This window comes from Eublepharis macularius, chromosome 12, assembly GCF_028583425.1.
Source record: "Eublepharis macularius isolate TG4126 chromosome 12, MPM_Emac_v1.0, whole genome shotgun sequence".
Classification (NCBI taxonomy): domain Eukaryota; kingdom Metazoa; phylum Chordata; class Lepidosauria; order Squamata; family Eublepharidae; genus Eublepharis; species Eublepharis macularius.
In genome coordinates, this window is record NC_072801.1 from 26,342,341 (window position 1) to 26,363,001 (window position 20,661).

A 20,661-nucleotide genomic window follows, 5' to 3' on the forward strand; every position below is an offset into this window, starting at 1 on the left:
AAATCAACCCAAGATTCAGCTTCAACATCAATGATGAATAAATAGCAGGAAGAATTCCATAATTATAGCCCATCAAAATAGATTTTGGCACGCCTCGATGCCAAAAACAAAACAACATGAGTATCAATTTCTTTGTGCCTTCTACCAGTTGCAGCTTCCTCTTCAAGAAGACGTACCCAATTCAGCCACGCTGATGCCCGCTTCTGTATGCAACCTTGCTGTGAAGTGCTTTATATGGGGCTGCCCCTTCAAAACTTTCCATGTTATCGATTTATTTAAAATGATTATATGCCCAACATTCTCCTAAGCTTCTCTATGGAACATATGGTTGATATGTATGGTTTTGAGACAGTGCTGTATTGTGCTTTTATTTTAAAGTCCCTGCTGTTTTCCTAATTAGAAAGTTTGGTGTTGTATTATTCAGGGTTTTCCAATGCTTTAGGGTATTGTTTTCATGCATTGGTAACTCCCCAGGGGCAAACAACAGGATGGCTGTTGTGGAAATTGAAGAGGGGAGAAAGGTGTTGTAAGCTGCTTTGAGTCTTCATTGGGGAAAAAAGCAGGGGATAAATAAAATGGAAATGGTTGGATCAAAACAGCAAGGATGACAAATATGAAACCCTCCATAAAGGTTGGTAAGGCATCTTTTCCCGAGCAGTCATTGAAGCTGCAAACAGAGAGATGCCAGGCAGGAATTCAGTAGGTACACCACCATCCAGCGCTCGCCAAAGAAGGGGACCAGCCATACTCACGAGGAAGCCTCCTTGTGCCAGTAGTCCAGAGCAGGTCAGCTGGGAAACCCGAGAAAGAATTCCATGTCAGATTTGCTTGCTGACTGGAGCAAGTGGGAGACACTGAGCTAGACAGCATTGCTTGTTGGGTCTGAGTTCAAGATTTGTTATTTGGGACCTTCAACTTTGCTAGGGGGAAACACCAGGGCTCCAGATCAAGCGTTTCTGTAAATCCATTTTCCTGAAAGCGTTCTTTCTCTTCTAACTATAAATGCATCCCTTTAACTGCATCATGGAAACTAAAGCAACCCCAGGCAGCAACAGCGTTGCCAAGAAAGTTCCAGCAATTGCTCGTAAGTTGCCAATAACAAGCCCAAGACCACAGGGGCATGTGCTGACCCAGAAAAGCCAAACAACGAAGACGAAGAAAGGCTAACTCATTATTTTTTAGTTTAACGGGGGAAAGACAGCCAGGGTGAGGAGAGTGACAGACCTTTATAAAATTATGAATGGGAAAACAGGAGAGATTTCTCCTCCGTGTCCTAGAATGTTGGGTTCCCCAATAAAATTGATCAGCAGTAGATTAAAAAGAAATTACTTTTTCTCAATATTCTTTATTAATTTCATAAACTTCTTCATAAACTGTCTCAGTTTTCTCCTCAACATGGACCCAAAGCAGCTTATCATTCTCCACTCCTTCATTTTATCCTCACAACAACCTTGTGAGGTAGGTGTAGTTGCCCAGGACCCCCCAATGAGCTTAAATGGCAGAGTGGGGATTCAAACTCAGGTTTCCCAGATCCTAGTTCAATGCTCTAACTACTACACCATGCTGGCCTCAAGGTAAGGCGATAGCTACAAACTTGTTAAAATAGTGAGACAAAAGCATTGAGGATGGCTCTCTCAATGGGTGGTGCCATCACGAGAACCCAATGGACCCTCCAAGTTCAAAGGCAAATTATCTTTGAAGACCAGCTGATGGGGGTGAATGACAGGGGAAAGCTGTAGCATTATTTGTGGGTTTCTCAGAAACATCTGATTTGTTGATAAGAAACTGGATGCTGGATGTGATCATTTGGTGAGATTTAGCAGGGTTCATCTAAACTCAGCCATGGAGGGCGTTGTGCCTATGGTGGGCAAACTGAAAGATTTGACTTCAGTGCAAAAAAAGTGTGTGTTTTCTGTCAGTCAGTCAGGTGTGATGGTTAGCTCATAGAATTTATTTTATTGGACAGTCCTTTTTCATTTTTAAATAGGGTTCACATAGAGCTGACTGATTCATTTCCAGATTAAGGAAGTCATTTCTTTTTCCATTGGAAGTTGCAGGCACTTCTGCATAACAGAACATGCATAAAGACCAACTTCTGCTTAACAGAACATCAGCATGGTTTCCTGAGCTTTGTTCAGAATGAGGCTGAGCTGGGAAACAATCACTGGCCAGTCACAGTAAAAAGGAGTTTTTCAAGGGATTGGAGAGGTAAAGAGTGTGAGAGAGGATCATGCAGGTATTCGTGGAGTTTTTCCTCCCTCTGTTAAAATACTAGAACAGCAATCCCAAACTTGGTACCCACTAATTTGTTTCAGGGAGCCCACTTGCTTCTTCCCCAATACTCCTCCAAAGCAAAGAAAGAATTCGGGCATTCTTCGTCTGAAGCACTTCAAAATACCACAAGAGGCTTCACTTTGGGGTCTTCTAGGAGCACCCATTCAGAAATATCTGGAACTGTCATAGAAGAAGGCTTGCCTCAAGATTTATGAAACTTTCCAACACCTTTATTCACTCTTTTCTGGCAGTCATTTTGGGACTGGTCCTGCCTCCTCTGGCAGCCATTTTGTGGTGGTGCTTATTACCTGTTCTCAAAATCCAAACACTATACATAGGCTCAACAACAGAGTTGAGATAGAGCTGCCAACTCTAGGTTTGGTAATTTCTGGAAGTTTGGATGTGGATCCTGAGGAGGGCAGGGTTTAGGGAGCAGAGGTCAGCAGGGATACAATACCATAGAGTAAAGTTGTCAGCTCCTGGTTGGAATATTCCTGGAGATTTTAGGAGTGTAACCTGGAGAGGGCAGGGTTTGCGGGGCAGGGTGTGTGTCTCAGCAGGTTATAATGTCATAGAGTCCACCATCCAAAGCAGCCATTTTCTCCAAGGGAACTGATCTCTGTGGCCTGGAGATCTGTTGTATTTCTGGGAGATTCCCGGGCCCTACCGGGAGGTTGGCAATGAAATCCTGCTGTGTATGATCAAGTTTTTTCACCTTCTCTTTAAATATGGTGTTCTTCACCCAAAAGTTACAACACTGATATGTGGATATTCCAGAAAAGAACATTCAAGTTTGGGACATGAGGAGTAAAACATCTATGAATGAGCAATTCTACATTTAGCCTGGAGAAGACTGAGGTCGCTTCCATAAAATACTTGAAGGGCTATCACATCAAAGAAGGCAGTTCAATCTAATTGGCTTAAATTGCAGGACAGTAGATTTCAGTTGAATGTTAGGAGATACTTTCTAGTGGGCAACAGTGGTTTGACAGTAGAACCAATTCCCTGAGGCACCTGTGGAACCAGCTACCAGATGCCCTTGCAGGTAGCTTCAAGCAGAAGCTATTAGGAATGATTTAGTTTTGGATTTCCTGGACTGACCAAGGGGCCACAGAGAAGGTCTAGAAGACCACCTCCAGATCTAGGACTCTGAGGTCAACTCTTACAAAACTATCACCTATCTCCAGCTTGCCAGTTTCCAGTGAAATTCACATGGCCACCACAGGCTATTCCATGTGTAGTACCCCCTCCTTCCTCCCCACAATATTCCTCTGCAGAGGAAAAGGGAAATATGATGCTGACTCCAAAACACTGTGAGACTCTTTGGCTCCCTTGGCACAAAAGCTGCTTGTGTTTGCTTCAACCTTGAGAGTTGGCTTTTATGCGCCGCTCTCCATATGACTCCCTTGTCCTACTGCCTGGAGCCAAAAAAGAATCTGTATGAGCATGAGATATGCAAGTGATATTCAGGGCATATGATCTGCGGGTGGAACCCACAGACTGTGATAGCTTCACACCCCAGGCAAACAAGCGAGTTAGAGATGGCTGGGGAAATATTTTGCAACCAATTTCAAAAACCTGGTACGAGTTCTTCTAAGCCTTAGATATGGGATCACCTTCAAGATCTGTAGAGGTTATATCACACTAGGAGCTGAGAGACCTGGATTTGAATCCCCACTGTGCCATAGAAGCTCATTGGTTGACTTTGAGCCAGTCATACTCTCTGTCTCACCTACCTCATAATGTGGATGTTGTAAGGATAAAATAGAAGAGGGGAGAAAGATGTTCACCTCACTGAACTCCTTGGAGGGAGGAATTAAAATGTAATTTATTAATTTGGGGGGCCGTTGGAAGAGACATCCTTAATTGGAGGACTCCACAGCGATGGGTTAGGAATTTTCCTCTGTCTATGTCCTTACCACAGAGATCAGGGAAAATGCCTCAAGCAAGGCCACATTCTCTCCAAACTCCTCCTTCCGCAGTCCACCTTCAAAATCTCCTGACATTTGCCGAGACAATGCTGGCAGCCCTACTCTGTGTGTCTTGGGCCTGTCACACACTCTCAACTTAACTCACCTCACAGGGTTGTTATGAGGCTAAAATGGGGAGAACGACAGTATAAATGGAATAAATGAATAAAATAAATCTCGTCCCATTAGTCCCTCTCAGAGAGGGGTAGTTACTGGCAACACTTGCCCTGCCTTCACAGCCTGTATTCATGAAGGCTAATCCCAAAGCACCATCAAGATATCTATTATGTAAGAGCAGCTGTTGATGGAGCCCTGAAAAGTGTGTTAGTATCACACTGGCAATAAGGCGAGGTGGTAATTATAGGATATGGCAGCTGTGTGATACATCCATGGATGCAGGTCTTGACTTCCTGTTGAAGTCTGGAAAGTTGAATAGTGCTGTTTATGGGTTCACTTGTTAAGACCCCATTTCTAAAAAGAGCTGAGAGCTACACCTCAGCGCCACAACCACCTTGGAGATATGTTAGATAGAAAAAGAGAAAATTCATTTCATTCTTCACTGATACCTCCTCCAAAAAACTCATGAGGTTATCCTACTTTTTCCCTCTCTCACACACACACAGAAAAGATTGAAAGAGAAAGTCTGGTCAATGGTCGCACAAGTTCAGCTTCATGGTCCCTGGAGGAATTCGAACCCAGACCTCCTCATATTTTCCACAGCCAAGACAAGCTGCTATACTTCAACAGTTGATCGGTGCTGGCATTTTTCTCAGGGGGAAAAAAGAATGATTAGTTGCTTATTTGTATCTTTCATTTATTTAAATTTGCCTTTTTAAGATGAGGATCAGATATTACTAATATGTACTGATGCTCAGAATGTGTTTACTTCATGTACTAGTAGAAACATGTTTGTGTGTAAAGTGCCGCCATGTCACAACTGACTTATGGCAACCCCAGCAAGGGGCTTTCCAGGCAAGTGAGAAGCAGAGGTGGTTTGCCAGTGCCTTCCTCTGCAGAGTCTTCCTTGGTGGTCTCCCATCCAAGTACTAACCTTGCTTGGCTTCCGAGATCTGATGAGATCGGGCTCTGCCACGTTGCCTTCCCACCCAGAAGAAACACATTAAGTATAAAAATATTTTGGGGAGTCCATCACGAAACATGAAGTTATCGGTAAATTTTCCTTTGACTCAAACCTCCCTGTCTAGGATCCTAAAAATTTTCCTAGTCTTAACCAACCCAATTTCCCAGGTCCTTTTACTTCATTTTGTTTTCCTTTTACTTTCAGCTGCCCTCAAAATTCTGGTGTGCTCTCAGCCCCTTCCCATCTCTTTTTAGGGATTAGGGTTTTTTCCCTTTAGGTTAGCTTGCAAAGTCATAATTTTCGGCATATCTGAGTGCTCCCTCCCAACTTTTCCTGTGAGTGGCTAACTTTTGTCACTGTTGGGAATGACACATGCCACCTACATGACTATTAGAAATAATAAAATAAAAATAAAGATAGGTATTGTGTCCTGCTTCCAACTTGCCTATGAAGCACGGAGCAGGAAGGGAAGGTCAGTATTATAGTTAGTTTGCTGTGGGAATGGAACACAGGTGGCATTTTTGTGATATTTGCTTTTAAATGTACAAGTTGATAGGGGAAGCAGACAATCAGAGATTACTAATCCTGGAATCGGCATCAGTTTCCTCCCAAAGGTGCGCAACCCACTTTTGTTTGTTTCAGTTATTCCCCATTTTTCTCCCTAATGGGGACCCAAAATAACTCACAACATTCTCTCCTTCATTTTATCCCCACACAAGCCTGTGAAGGAGGTAAAATAGAGAGGGTGTGACTGGCCCTCCTCCCAGCAAGCTTCCACAACTGAGCAGGGATTTGAACCTGAGTCTCCCAGATCCAACACTCCAACTGCTGCACCAGACGTCCTGCAGTGTCACAGTGTATGGCCCTGCCAGGTAGCTGGAGGGAAAGAGGTGCCCAGATTTCACCCTGAGTCCAAGAGGTTTGCATTTCAGTCACGGACCTTTCTGATGCAATGGAGAATTTTCTGCTCCCCTGAGGAGGAGTCAGAACAGCATTTTGACTCTTCTCCAGGGAAATGGAGGGGGAATGCCTCAGGCCGTGATGTTAAGTCCCATTCAAGGCAGCTAGACAGACACATCAATTCAAAATGATGCCGGCGTCAGGTTGCAGTATCACTCTTTGGCCATCCACAGTGGTGGTGCTGCAGCACACAAAGATCAGCCAGCATTTCCTCCCACCTGCCCGTTGCCCTGGCAGAACTGGGAGCAATGGCCAACCCACCACTACTTCAACCCACCCCCAGTGTCTTACACTTGACTGACCCCCCAAATCTAGGTTTTGCCAGCAACAACATTGTCACAAACATTCTTGTCATTAACCACTAGAAAATGATTAACCTTTGCAAACTCTTCACAAGGTTCTGAAGAACACTTTCATAGCAGCACTACTGGCTGGGGGCGGATGCCGGTGGATACAAAATTAATAGCCAGACTTGTCTGATGAGATGCAAAAAAAAAAAGGGGGGGGACCATTATAGCTGCATGGCTGAGTCTACTGGTAACAAGGTCCTCAAAGTCAATTGACATTAGGTTCTGCACAGCTGTTACGTACACAGCCCATTCCATTAGTGTAAGCTCCGATGGCTTTTTGCAGATGGGGACTGCTTGGGCAACGCAATGCCTGCATATTTAGGGGATTGGGCTTGCTGCCAGCTTCCTCTTTGCCCAGAGTTATTTTTCTCATCAAGGGCTTCTCCATTTGCAAGGCCTGTTTCTAATTTAGAACCCGTGTTTTTATTTCCATCTTTCCTGGTCAGGCCAGCATTAAAGGTAACTGCTGTATTCCTAGAAACCCAGCATTCTTGACACGAAGCAACCTCAGGTCCCCATGGCAACAGCGTGAATGTCTGCTATCCCCACTCTCTGCTGGGTTGGAGAGAACATCGACTCAGAGTTGATCACTTCCCCCAAGGTCACGAAGATTTGCAAGTGGGCTCAGGAGATCTGGCAAAAGGTTTGTCCTCTTCCCTTGACCAAAGTGACTCTCATTAAGCCCCCGTTGAGCCCCAGCGTTCCCTCTGTGAGGCAAGCAATTAATCTATGGCCTTGGCTTTCCCGATGGAGAATTTTGACATCCTATTACTTCTGGGGGCTGTTCTAAAGGCCAAAAGAAACTTGCTCTATTTGAGATGGCACATCTGTAGGAGTGCCACATACTATGGAAAGCCACAATAACATTTTGTGTATTTTACTCACTCCCAAATTTGTACATATATACCCTGAGTGGGGATCCATTTATAACCCCAGTGGGGATATAAAGCAGCTTAACATCAGCCAGTTTGGTGTAGTGGTTAAGAGCCAGGGACTCTAATCTGGAGAACTGGGTTTGATTCCCCACTCCTCCACTTGAAGCCAAATGGGTGCCCTTGGGTCAGTCATAGCTTCTAGGAGCTCTCTCAGCCCCAACCACCTCACAGGATGATTATTGTTGTGGGGATAATAACAACATACTTTGTAAACCACTCTAAGTGAGTGTTAAGCTGTCCTGAAGGGCGGTATATAAATTGAATGTTGTTGTTATTTTCCTCCATTTTATCCTCACAACACTGTGAAGTAGGTTAGACTAAAAATGCTTCCATTCATCACGCAGACAATAGCCACTTTCCTTGAACTTTATTATTTAGGGTATACTTTATTTTAAAATTTATAATACACTCCCCCAACCCCATAAAACAGGAACAAAATCGGGGTTCAAAGATGCTCCATTTTGCCTTCTGAGGGACTGATTAGTACTGAGGAAAAATCAGGTTAACTATTCACGTTTACATTCTTGAAGGAGAGAGAGAGGCTATGGTTTGCTTCTTAGTTATAGCTCTTTAGGGTACATCTTACAACTTGTACGGCTCTCTAAACCCCCCACCCCCACCCTCAGACCTGAATTGGTCCTAAAGGGCACTATTTAGCCTGTTAAGAAAACCTGTGCCTTCCTGCTTTTGTTTCAGTCTTGTGCAAAGCCACCTCCTCTTTGAGATACAATACCCTGACTTTGGGCTGTCAGCTGAATGTATGGGAAGTAAGGAAAGCATTGGCAGGTTAAGGGGGACAGGGAGTGATCTAGCAAGGCACCCTCTGTGTGTCTGCACCACCTGCAAGAGTTGGGGCATCCGAAATGAGATGCTTCATACAGGGCAAGAATAGTGGGGCTGTCGGGGCAGTGGGCCTTTTAACAGGTTTGGGCCCTCTCCACTTACCAACCTTGCTGTACCCTGGAGGGTGTATGTCAGGCTGTGTGAACTGAAATTCAAGTATTGCTCATTCAATTAGCCACAATCTTGTCCAGCAATTTGATGACGAACAACCAAATGCAGCCAATTGCTGACATCAACAGAACTGGAATCAAATAGAAATCTGCTTTTCAATGGGTTGCCAGACCTGCAGACAGTCACAGCAGGAGAAAGTGGGGGGGGGAGGGGGGAGGTGTTCCTGAAACTGGAAGTGATGTAACTTCCAAGTGATGCTCTAGGAATCTCTAAGAATCCCCCCAAATCTCTATGGTCTTTACCATAGAGATTTGGGAGGATTCTTAGAGTATTGGCCATCACTTCTAAGTTCAGATGCAATTCCACCATAACATGCTTTCTCTTGCCACTGGGACCAGAGAGTTCTTGAGTGGGAGTCACCTGCATCATTATGACCTTTGATTTTTGCAACAAGCAGTTTGAATTCTGTTTAGAAATTTTATCCTCTCAAAAGCCAAGAGGGATCTTTGGGTTAAAGACAGATTAGGAAAATGTAAATGCCTTGTGATAGCTGAGGCAAATGTACCTCTTCAGTTGCAGCATACAAAATGTTAGTACCTTCAGTTGCAGCATACCTTCAGTTCAGCATACAAAATGTTAGTACCTGCTGTTAAGGTACCACCAGCATCTGGTGGTACCTTAACATTAATTTGCATGCATTTAAACACCTATATGCTAGAGACACCCACCTCCACTCCACTAAGGGTTCAAACAGATGAGATGGAGATCACATATCCATAAAACGCAAAATTCAATCTCCAGCAACCTCAGTTTGTCCTGGGACCACTCAGCTAAGGAAGAGAGGCGTTTAACTCTTCCACCTGCACTTATTTTCAGGTGGGTAGCTGTGTCGGTCAGCATGGGGCCAGCATAAGCACATGTCAAGGTGGGGGAACTGCAGAGGCCCATGGCTTCTGGTGGGGCTCCTCTGCTGCTGACTCCATGCTCACCCATCTCCTATGATACCTGCACATATCCTTCCACTGCCTGCTTGTGAGTGCTTTCTCACTTCTGCTCCCAGCTGCATATGCAACCCAGCACTGCTGGAGAAGGGCATGTGGGTGGTCACAAAGCATCAGCATTTCTGGTGGCAACAGCAGTGGCACTCCTAGTTGCACCTGCTACTACCCAGTACCATCCAGGAAAGGGCGTACAGGCAGCATGGGCAGCTGTGACTGCAGGTGGTGGGAGAGTTTGAGATTGGGCAGAGGAAGGATGCATAGGCAGGTGGGGGCATGTGGGTAGGAGGACAAAAAGGGGAGATTAGTAGTGGGTATGGGGCATAGTACCTCTTCCCAGGGCCCCCACAATCTGGAACTGGGCCTAGGTCAATAGTAGAAGAGCAAGATTTGCATCCAATAGCACCTTAAGGACCAACAAGATTTCCAGGTAGAGTGATGCTCTCTTCATCAGAGACAAGTTAGGAATGGAGATACTTGAACCCTTATACCCGAGTCAGAAGGTGAGAGGGGTGATTGCAAAGAAGGTAGCCAAGATGCAAAGGTACATTGCAAAATGTGATCAGCTTGAAGAGCCAGTTTGGTATAGTGGTTAAGAGCAGCAGGACTCTAATCTGGAGAGCCAGGTTTGATTCCCCGCTCCACTGCTTTCAGCCAGTTGGGTGACATTGAATCAGTCATAGTTCTCTCAGCCCCACCCACCTCACAGGGTAATTGTCGCAAGGATAATAATAATGTACGTTGTAAACTGTTCTGAGGGGGCGTTGTTGTCCTGTAGGGCAGTATATAAATCAAATGTTGTTGTTGTTATTGATTAGAGCATGGGAGGAAATGCAACACCTTCTTTGTAGCACCCCTCTCCCCTATATGTATCTTATAAGGGAGTTTTGACTCCTGAAAGCTTATACCCTGGAAATCCTGTTGGTTTTTAAGGCGCTACTGGACTCAAAGTTCGACCTCTGCTTAATTTCACTGTTCAGTATTGTAATATTTCTAGCCCCATAGATAAACACCAAAGAGAATGAGGAATGGCTTAAATAATCTTTAATATGAACAGCAACTAAGACATGTCTGAGCCATGTTCTAGTACAAAGGTCATGTTATCTTAGGGCACATTCACACATTCTTCAATATGGTACAACAAAAGGGAATGTCTCTACCTTGTAAACTCTGTCACTATAGATACCATCTCCTAGGCCTGTTTTTAGTATTTTAAAGGAGAACAGAATCCTCTAAAAACACTTCTCCCTTAAAATGCTAATAAAGCCGGGAGCCTAGGTTTGAACCTCAACTCGACTGGAGGCTGAGAGTTAAAACATCCTCTCTTTGCATAGCCCCAAGGCAAGCTTGAGTCTGCAAATGCTTGCACTTTGCATTCTATGGGCAAGTGAACATCTTGTCTGTTTGAACTCTCTGAATCCTAATTTCTAGAGGGCATAGAGAAGGAGCTGATCCCCAAAAGCTAGCACCCCATACTTCAAATCTCTGAAAGACTTACAATGAAGAAGTATGAACACATAAGGACTGTCCTTGGCATACAAAGACAGCTAAAGCGTATAAAATCAATGGTGTGCCTCTTCAATAGGTCCAGTCTGAGGATATGTGCTTACCTTTCCAGGTACAGAGGGAAATTAAGTCTCTCAAATTCTGCCTCAATAAAGCCAGTTTGTTCCCAGCCCAACAATAGCAGCCAAGGGTTGTGTTTTTGCCTTGAGGGAGTCCAGAACAGGCTGTCTCTGAAGCTGAAGAAGCTAGAAAATGTTAATGAAAAAGCAAGGCCAGAGCCTGTGGTAGCGAGGGAGGGAGAAACAGTGAGTCTCTCTACACAAGACATCTGACACGTGAAGAACACATGCTGGGAGATACAGTGTTAGCCGGGAAGGGTAGTTTAAAAAGACAGAGCTGGTGGCAGGGCAAAGGCTTTGCTGTACACTGGAGCTGTGTGAAGGGGCTATGAAATGCCAGAAGGGAAACCTCAGCACATTATAACTTCTCCAAGTTCAAGCCCAGCTTTGGAAGGCAGCTCCAGCCCATTTCCATTCTTCTTTGCTCTCTGGTTGCAATCCCACACAGTTTCAGACTGGAGAGGTGGAATTGACAGAGTCTTGGGAGGCAAAGATGAAACTGACAAACCCTCTGGGGAGCCATCTCCCTGGGCTCTGTCTTTTAAACTATGCTTCCTGGCTAACAATGCATCTCCCTACACTTGACGAACATGCGCCAAGGAGTCTCATATAGAGAGACTCAGTGTCATCTGCCTCAAATGTACAGAATGCACAAAGAAAAGTGTGGGTGGGGACAACCCTGGTCTGTCTGGAGCATTGAACAGGCAGTGGGAAAATGTACACTTGCCTTCCCTTCCCTCTCTCAAACCAGCATGGTGTAGTAGTTAGTGCCAAACTAGGATCTGGGAGACCCAGGTTTGAATCCCCACTCTGCCACAGAACTTTGCTAGGTGTTTTTGGGCTAGTCACACACACTCAAGCCTACTCTACCTCACAGGGTGTTTGTGAGGATAGAATGGAGGAGGGGAGAATGTTTTAGGGTCCCCAGCAGAGGAAACAGTGGGGTACATATGAAGTAAATGAAAATAAAGAATTCAGAGCAAAACCTCCCCGTGGCCCCTTACCCTAACTGAACAAAGACCTCTTGTGCAGATGAGAATTTTGGCAGGCCCAAATTTTCCTGTCAGTGTAGCATTGTAATGGGGGGGGGGATCACACCTATAGCAGAGTTTTTTAATCCATTGTGAGCTTTGAACTGGCAGGATATTACCCTGGAGTGGGCTGAGCCCAAGTATCCCCTGTGGTGCTGGCAATTCCATCGAGGTCACTCAGCTTGGAACTCAGCTATGAATGCCAGCTCTGCAGAGGACCCTTAGTTTAGCTTGTTTTGGGGCACCAGTGACCTTCCAGGGTGCTGGTTTGTCCCAACCCTCCAGAGATCATGTCACCAATAAGGGGGGGAAATGCAGCTGTGTACAACATAGAACAGTTAGAGGAGAAAACTGCTTTGCCATTCCTAGACCTGCAAGGGAATGCCTTGTGAGTCTGAGCAAAGCAAATAGATTCCAGAAAGCACCCAAAACCCAAGGAGAGGCCCAGGTTGTGAGGCAGCAGCCATGTTTTCAGGCCCCACCTGAAGCAATCAATGCAAACAAGCAAGGCACGGCTTGATAGAAATACAGGTGAGGAGCAGTACCTCCATTTGGTATTGTGCCCACATATTGGTAGCATTTACACAGAAACTGAAGTGAGAGACTTGTGTAAAGGCCAAACTTGTACTGGTGTTGATCCAGTCTCTGGTTCTGGACCTAAGGCCTCGAATGTGGCCTGACTCCAAGCACCCTGTATTAGACATGGCTTTGAATAAGAAAGTGGTGAAAATATAAGCTCCCTGCAACCCGAAATAATCTTTGGATCACCCCAAATCACACACCCCTGAACTCCAGAGACTGTCCCCCACCACAGCTCATGTGCTGGTTCTGATCCAGTCTCTAGTTTTGGAACTAAGGCCTCCTATGTGGCATATAGCTCACTTGCAAATTGTCCCCAAATGGATGTGGGCTTTCGATAATCTCCTTTCTGTAGATAAGGATGATATTCTATGAACGCACCAATGATTCTGACCTCAAAAGATGGATCAGACAGTCTAGTTTTCCAAGACATTTTCTTTTTCTTTTTCTTTTAAATTTTTTATTAATTTTGAATTAGTTTACAACATATAACTCACAAAACATAACATTAACAAACTTCAACAGATATTTAAAACAGTTCGTTGTAACCATATTATGAGTTATTAACTTACATTAAATTAACAAGTAAAATGTTATTATAGCAAAAGCAATATTAAATAGAACTTTATCTGGGTAAGACTACCACAAACCCCACATTTCCATATCTAGGATATCTTGATAGGGCAATTTTGTTAACAAAAGCTCATTTTTAGAAAGGAATTCTAAAAAAGGTTCCCATTTAGTATAGAAGTCTGAGATACCCGTGGGGTTAATTTGGAGATACAATTTTTCTGTGATTTTTTCCATTAAAAGTAGATCCCAAATTTTGTTAAACCAGGTGTTGATCGTAGGGATTTCTTTTAGTATAGGGCTAATGAGGTTTTCGCTGCTTGAAGCAATGTGAAAATTAGGTCTCTTCTAATGGAAGGTATACTTTGATCATTCCAGATTTCTAAAAAAATAGTTTCTGGTTTTAGAGGTATTTCATATGTAGTAATAAGCTGTATCTGATTTAGGATCTTGTTCCAAAATTCTTCAACACCTTTGCACTCCCACCAACAATGTGAATAGCTACCTATATCCCCACATTGTTTTCAACATAAAGGGGACTGTTTTGAGTAAATTTTAGATAGTTTCTGGCGTGTAAGTTACCAAAAATTAACAATTTTGTAAGATTGAAGCGTAGTATTAATAGCCTTAGAATTAAATAATCTTGAGTTCCAAATTTGTTTCCAATCGCTTTCTGAAATATTAATATTCCATTCTTTTTGCCATCTTAAGTGTGGACTTGGGCCTTTAGTGTCTAATGCATGAAGTAGTAGATTATAGATCTTAGAGATTAGACCCTTACGCACAAATCCTTGTGTATCCAAAAACTGTTCAAAATCAGTTTTCTGTTTACTCATTAATACTTTTAATTTAATATCTTTAGCAAAATAAACTAATTGAAAGTAAGGAAACCAAGGTATATTTTTTCCTATAGTTTCTTCCAATTTATGCTTCTCCTTTAGACCCGTCTTAGATGCAATATCTATTAGGCGGAGATTATTAAATTGATCTACGGAAGGGAGCCAAAACAATCCATACCTAAAGTGTTAGATAATGTCTCTGGAAGATTATTGTTAAATGTTAGGCTCTCTCTTCCACCTTAGCTCCCTATACTTGAGACAGGTATGTATGTATGTATTTTCCCCTGATTTGTATATTCACAGTGAAAGGAATTGAGGTTGGAAAATAGTTTGATCTATTCCTGGAGGTGGCAACGGGTACCATCAGCCCCCTGTGGGCGAAATGGGTAATGACAAGTCAGCGATTTCTTTTTAGACTAGGCTGGCTGCTGTTGGAATGCAGAGAGAGAGAGAAACAAAGAGGGGGGGGGCTTGGTATTCCACCTCAGCTACATGTGTTTATAAATGGCTATCACAGGAAATTGTTATGGCAGGATTCTCTTTCCTTTACGGGATCCTTTTAGCCAAGGGCAAGGAGGATGAGAAGAGGAAAATTGTTATTATAGTTATTCAATTATAGCAAGTACAACTAGATGTAATTCTGTGTTTTAGCTTTTTGGGAAAAGCTGGGGATTTAGATATTTTTCTGATGAGAACGGGTGCTGCACTTGGTCTGGGCCGATATCTGCTCCTTGTGGTCTGATTTGACCACAGGACTTGAAAAGGGAAAGTGTACTATGAGGACCCTGTTGGTCTGAAAATTCTGGCTCCATGGGAAACTTATGGATTGAGTATTGTGAATGATTTCCCTTTTACCTGGGATAGATGCTAGAACTGTGGAATCAGCCCTGGTGTCCCTTCTAAATTTTCTAGGAGAATGGGGCTTTCGAGTCTCAAGAGAGAAAGCCCGACTAGTTCATGAATCTGTGAGGTATCTGTCAACTGCCTCTCCCCAGTAAGGAAGAAGAACTTAGAACATTCTTGGGAATGGCAGCTTTCTGTTGTTCGTGGATCCCAGATGGTAGTGCACTGACCCAGCCCCTAGTAGCAAAGTGCCATCAAGGGGAACCGGAAGTGTTAGGACATTCATGCCTTTGATGTGGTAAAGGGAACCCTGATGTCAGCACCAGCGTTAGGATTACCAGACCTTAGGAAACCCTTTGAACAAAAAGGGCACATGAGTGGGGTGCTGACACAGAGGACTGCATCTCAATTGAGACCAGTAGCATACCTGTCCAAGCAATTAGATCCAGCAGCTAGAGGATGGCCCGCTTGCATAACAGCAATTGCGGCAATAGCAATGGCAGTGGAGGAGGCAAGGGAATTAACATTAGATTGGGGAATGCATTTTTTTTGCCCACATTGCAGTGAGGAGCAAATTGGTTAAGTAATTCCCGCCTTATTAGATATGAGGCATTGTTTTCAGGTCCAGATGATCTCACGTTTGAAGCCGGTACAAGATTGAATCCAGCCACTTTGTTACCTGTTCCAGAAGGAGAATTAGAGCATAATTCTCTTGAAGTCACAGACATTGCGACTATGAGCAGAATTGATCTGCGTGATGGGCCGCTCTGGAATGCTGAACTTGGACTTTTTATTGATGGGAGCAGCTTTGTTAGATTATTAGAGATTTGTTTATTAGAGATGGCAAGCACTATATAGGGTGTGCTGTTACTACCGAAAATGCAGTCATTGAGGCTGCACCCTTGCCAACATCATACTGTGCCCAGGCAGCCGAATTGTTTGCGCTGGCAAGGGCACTGCAGCAGGCTAAAGGCAAAAGGGCAAATGTTTACATGGACTCTAGATATGCCTTTGGAGTGGTACGAGCCTTTGGCCAAATGTGGGAAGAGAGATGGTTCCTGACAATAACCGGGAAGCCCATGGCACATGAAAGTCTTGTACTAACTGTTTTGGAGGATTTAATGTTGCCCACAGAGATTGCTGTTGTTCATATCCGAGGACATCAGAGGCTGGACTCAGCAGAAGCGAGAGGAAACAACAGGGCAGATCAGGCAGCTAAAGAAGGGGCACTGTGGTCCCCAACTCAGATGCCACTCATCCCAACCCTCACATTGCCTGAGGAACCAGCCTGCACAGAAGAAGAGCAGCAGAGAGCAGAAAAGGAGGGAGCTGCCATCAACGACAAAGGATGGCTCATCGGTCAGGATGGTAGGATCTGGATCCCACGTGCCCTCCTGAGGAAAATCATGAGAGACTACCACCAGTCAACTCATCTCGACGGAACTTGCATGGGGGAAAACCCTCAACAGGCTGATCGTGGTGACAGGACTCTTCCAGGAAGCAGAGCAGGAGGCCCATGGGTGTTGCATCTGTCAGCAAGTCAATGCCAAAAGGGGGGCTACCAGAGAGACCGGGTGCAAGGCCATGGGTCAAAAAAAAAAGACCCTTTGATGTGGTTCACGTAGACTTTACTGAGCTGCCTAGGGCAGATTGTTATAGGCATTTGTTAGGGTTTTTTTTAACAAGATAAACTTACAGGGGGGCCAGAAGCCTTCCTGCATAGGACTGCGATAGCAAAAGTACGTAGCCAAGGCTCTTTTGTATAACATGCTGCTGCATTTTCACCTGCCAATGACCTTGTTGCTGCCCATAGCATTGACAAGAATTAGAGCATCAGCAAGAGGAAAGCTGGGGCTGTCTCCTTTTGAGTTACTATATGGTGGACCTTATTCTATTACAAGGAACATTGGCAGTGAAGTAGGAGATAGGAGGCTTGCAGACTATGTAGATGCCCTAAAGTCTTGTTTATCTTCTCTTCACAGGGTCGCTGCTGCTGTGCACTCCTTGCCGTATGACAGACTGGTACGCTTGTTTCAGCTGGGAGATTGGGTGCTCGTGAAGTCGCGGAAGCAGGAGCCGCTGACACCCCAGTGGAAGGGACCAGTCCAGGTGCTGCTCATCTCTGACAGCACAGTTAAGACAACCGCAGCAGACGGCTGGATCCATCACACCAGAGAGCAGCGTGCAGACCCACCGGGCGATCCAGGGGACTCAGCAGGAGGCGACTTGCAAGGTAACACGACACCGGCAGAGGACACCAGCGGCCCTCGTGAGGACATCCAAGCATCGCAAGACTCTCCAAGAGCGACAACACCGTCTCTGGAAAGGGACTGGAGGACAATTTTGAGGCCCCGGACAACTGTAGATAGGACCTGACTCTGCCAAGAGATGAAGACGCATGAATAGGATTCAGGAGCCTCAACCTCCTCTGGCGGTGGCAGATGTCAGTTCCAGTACAGACCGGCAGCAGTTTGGACAAGCCGCCACCACTATTGGATCTCCCACCCCCTTCACCAGCGGCACTCTACTATTACTTCCAATCTTGGTTTTGGCCTGAAGCGGGGCTTTTGGGACACAGCCTCGTAGTAGAAGAAAGCAGGCGAGTGCAGCGGTGTGTAGAACAAGTGTTCCTGAGAATTGATTGCCTTTGTCCACACGCCCCTCTTAGAATTGGGCTGATATCTTGCCTTTGAGCATTTTTGTTTTTATTTATATGGGCTGATAAGGCAATTATTTGCCCTGGTAGTACCGCTTTTAATGCGTCCCATATCACATTTGGTGTTGTGTCAGAATTTTGGTTGTCTGTCAAGTATTGACTTATATGTTGATTAATTTGATTAACTGCACTGAGATTGAAAATTAAATTTTTGTCAAAAGTCCAGTGTCTCGATTTCTTTGTTGCCTCATTGGTGGAGACCATGCATTCTACCCATGCATGGTCAGAATAGTTGATCAATCCAATTTCAGCATTCAGTGTCTTTTCTACGAGATCTGATAAAAGCAAAACATAATCTATTCTGGTGTATACTTTATGTCTCATCAAATAGTATGTATAGTCCCTTTCTGTGTCATGTAAGACCCTCCAAATATCAATCAGTTGGAATTTCTTTAATAATGTTGGCAATGGGGTGCCATCTCTATTATTTTTGGGTTTTTTGTTAGTGGAATTTGTTTTATCTAATTTGTAATTAGAAATATAGTTAAGGTCTCCTCCTATTATTACCGACCCTTCCTGGAATAGTTGCACCTGTTTTAATGTGTTCTCAAGGAAACACCACTGATTGTCACTGGGAGCATAGATAGATGCTAGTGTATAAGTTTGCCCTTCTATTTGACCTTTCAAAAATATGAATCTGCCTCTTGGATCTTTTAAGACATTTTTATATATGAATGCAATATTTTTAGAAAGAAGTATTGCAACTCCTCTAGCTTTAGAACTACCTTTTGCGTGGAACTGGTGTTTGAGCCATGACGATTTTAGTTCTTCCTCAACAGTGTGGAGGTGGGTTTCTTGAAGTAAAATTATATCTGGAGATGTCTTTACAAGAGAGGTCAGAACCCTTTTTCGTTTCACTGGGTTGTTGAGACCACGAACATTTTGTGAGAGTACCTTTAATTTGGATATGGTCATTTTGTTTATAAGAGAAAAATAAAAAGGTATATCAGTGTTTGTAAATTTCAGTACAAATTAAATATTCAAAACCTATCAAGTCTCTAACAATAGCAATGTTGTCAACTATTAATATATTAATTTACCTTAGCCTATATAAACAGTTAACTGTAAAAAAACCCACTATTTTTTAATTTGATTTTTTTTATAATGAGTCTAAATGGGTCACTAAGTATAGTGTAATTAGTAATGAAAAACTGTAAGTAACTTTAATATATATAAGTAGCTTATTATCAAACCTCACAAACAAGCTTCAAAAATCAAAAACAGTTGTTATATTTAATGTTTGTCCTTATAAATCTACTGCTTAACAGATAACAAATCTAAAATATAGTTAACTATATATGTTACTAAGAAATCTATACGAGTCACTAAGTATAATTTAACTAGCAATGAAGAACTATAGGCAACTTTAATATATGCAAATAGCTTATTATCAAACCTCACAAACTTCAATAGTCAAAAACAGTTGTTATATCTAATGTGTTTGTCCTTATGAATCTACTGCTTAACAAGTAACCGGTCTAAAATATAGTTAACAATAAGTGCTATTTAATTCCTATCAGCTTGATGAACTATATGAAATTACTCCTTTTTCTACTTTAATATTAGTTAAAATGTTTAATACTGCTTAAGAATTATAATTTAACACTTCTAAGCTATTAAAATAAACACCTATAATATTATAAGAAAGAACTATTTGTTTTAAACTTTAAAAATCTACTACAAATAATCTGAACACACACACCCAAACCAACACATACTAACAAATAATCACCAACTATTACTTATTACCATATCTAAAACTAATTTGTTAAAATATAGCAAAATATTAGTTTGCTCTAAGTAACTTTAATATAATTCTAACTTCTAGCTAAACAACCCTCTATAATCCTGCCACTACCAGACAGGATTATTGTTAAAATAACCAGACGGACAGTTGTCCCAAAGGGGCTTATATTTTCACCACTTCCTTATTCAAAGCCATGTTTAATACAGGGTGCTTGGAGTCAGGCCACATTCGAGGCCTTAGGTCCAGAACCACAGACTGGATCAGCACCAGCACATGTCCTCTTGTAGGGGACAGTCTCTGGAGTTCAGGGGTGTGTGATTTGGGGTGATCCAAATATTATTTGGGGTAGCAGGGGGCTTATATTTTCACCACTTCTTTATTCAAAGCCATGTCTAATACAGGGTGCTTGGAGTCAGGCCACATTCAAGGCCTTAGGTCCAGAACCAGAGACTAGATCAGCACCAGCACATGTCCTCTTGTAGGGAACAGTGTCTGGAGTTCAGGGGTATGTGATTTGGGGTGATCCAAAGATAATTTGGGGTTGCAGGGGCTTATATTTTCACCACTTCCTTATTCAAAGCCATGTTTAATACAGGGTGCTTGGAGTCAGGCCACATTCGAGGACTTAGGCCCAGAACCAGAGACTGGATCAGCACTAGCACATGTCCTCTTGTAGGGTACAGTCTCTGGAGTTCAGGGGTATGTGATTTGGGGTGATCCAAAGATTATTTGGAGTTGCGGGTGCTTATGTTTTCAACACTTCCTTATTCAAAGCCATGTCTAATACAGGGTGCTTGGAGACAGGCCACATTCGAGGACTTAGGCCCAGAACCAGAGACTGGATCAGCACCAGCACATGTCCTCTCGTAGGGGACAGTCTCTGGAGTTCAGGGGTGTGTGATTTTGGGTGATCCAAAGCTTAATTATAGTTGCAGTGGGCTTATATTTTCACCACTTCCTTATTCAAAGCCATGTCTAATACAGGGTGCTTGGAGTCAGGCCACATTGGAGGCCTTAGGTCCAGAACCAGAGACTGGATCAGCACCAGCACATGTCCTCTTCAAGGGGACAGTCTCTGGAGTTCAGGCGTGTGTGATTTGAGGGAGCCGCGACCCCCGGGGGCCCCCGGCCCGCCGCAGGCGGGGCGGGGGGCGTCGGGGGGAGCGGCGCAGCCGCGACCCCCGGGGGC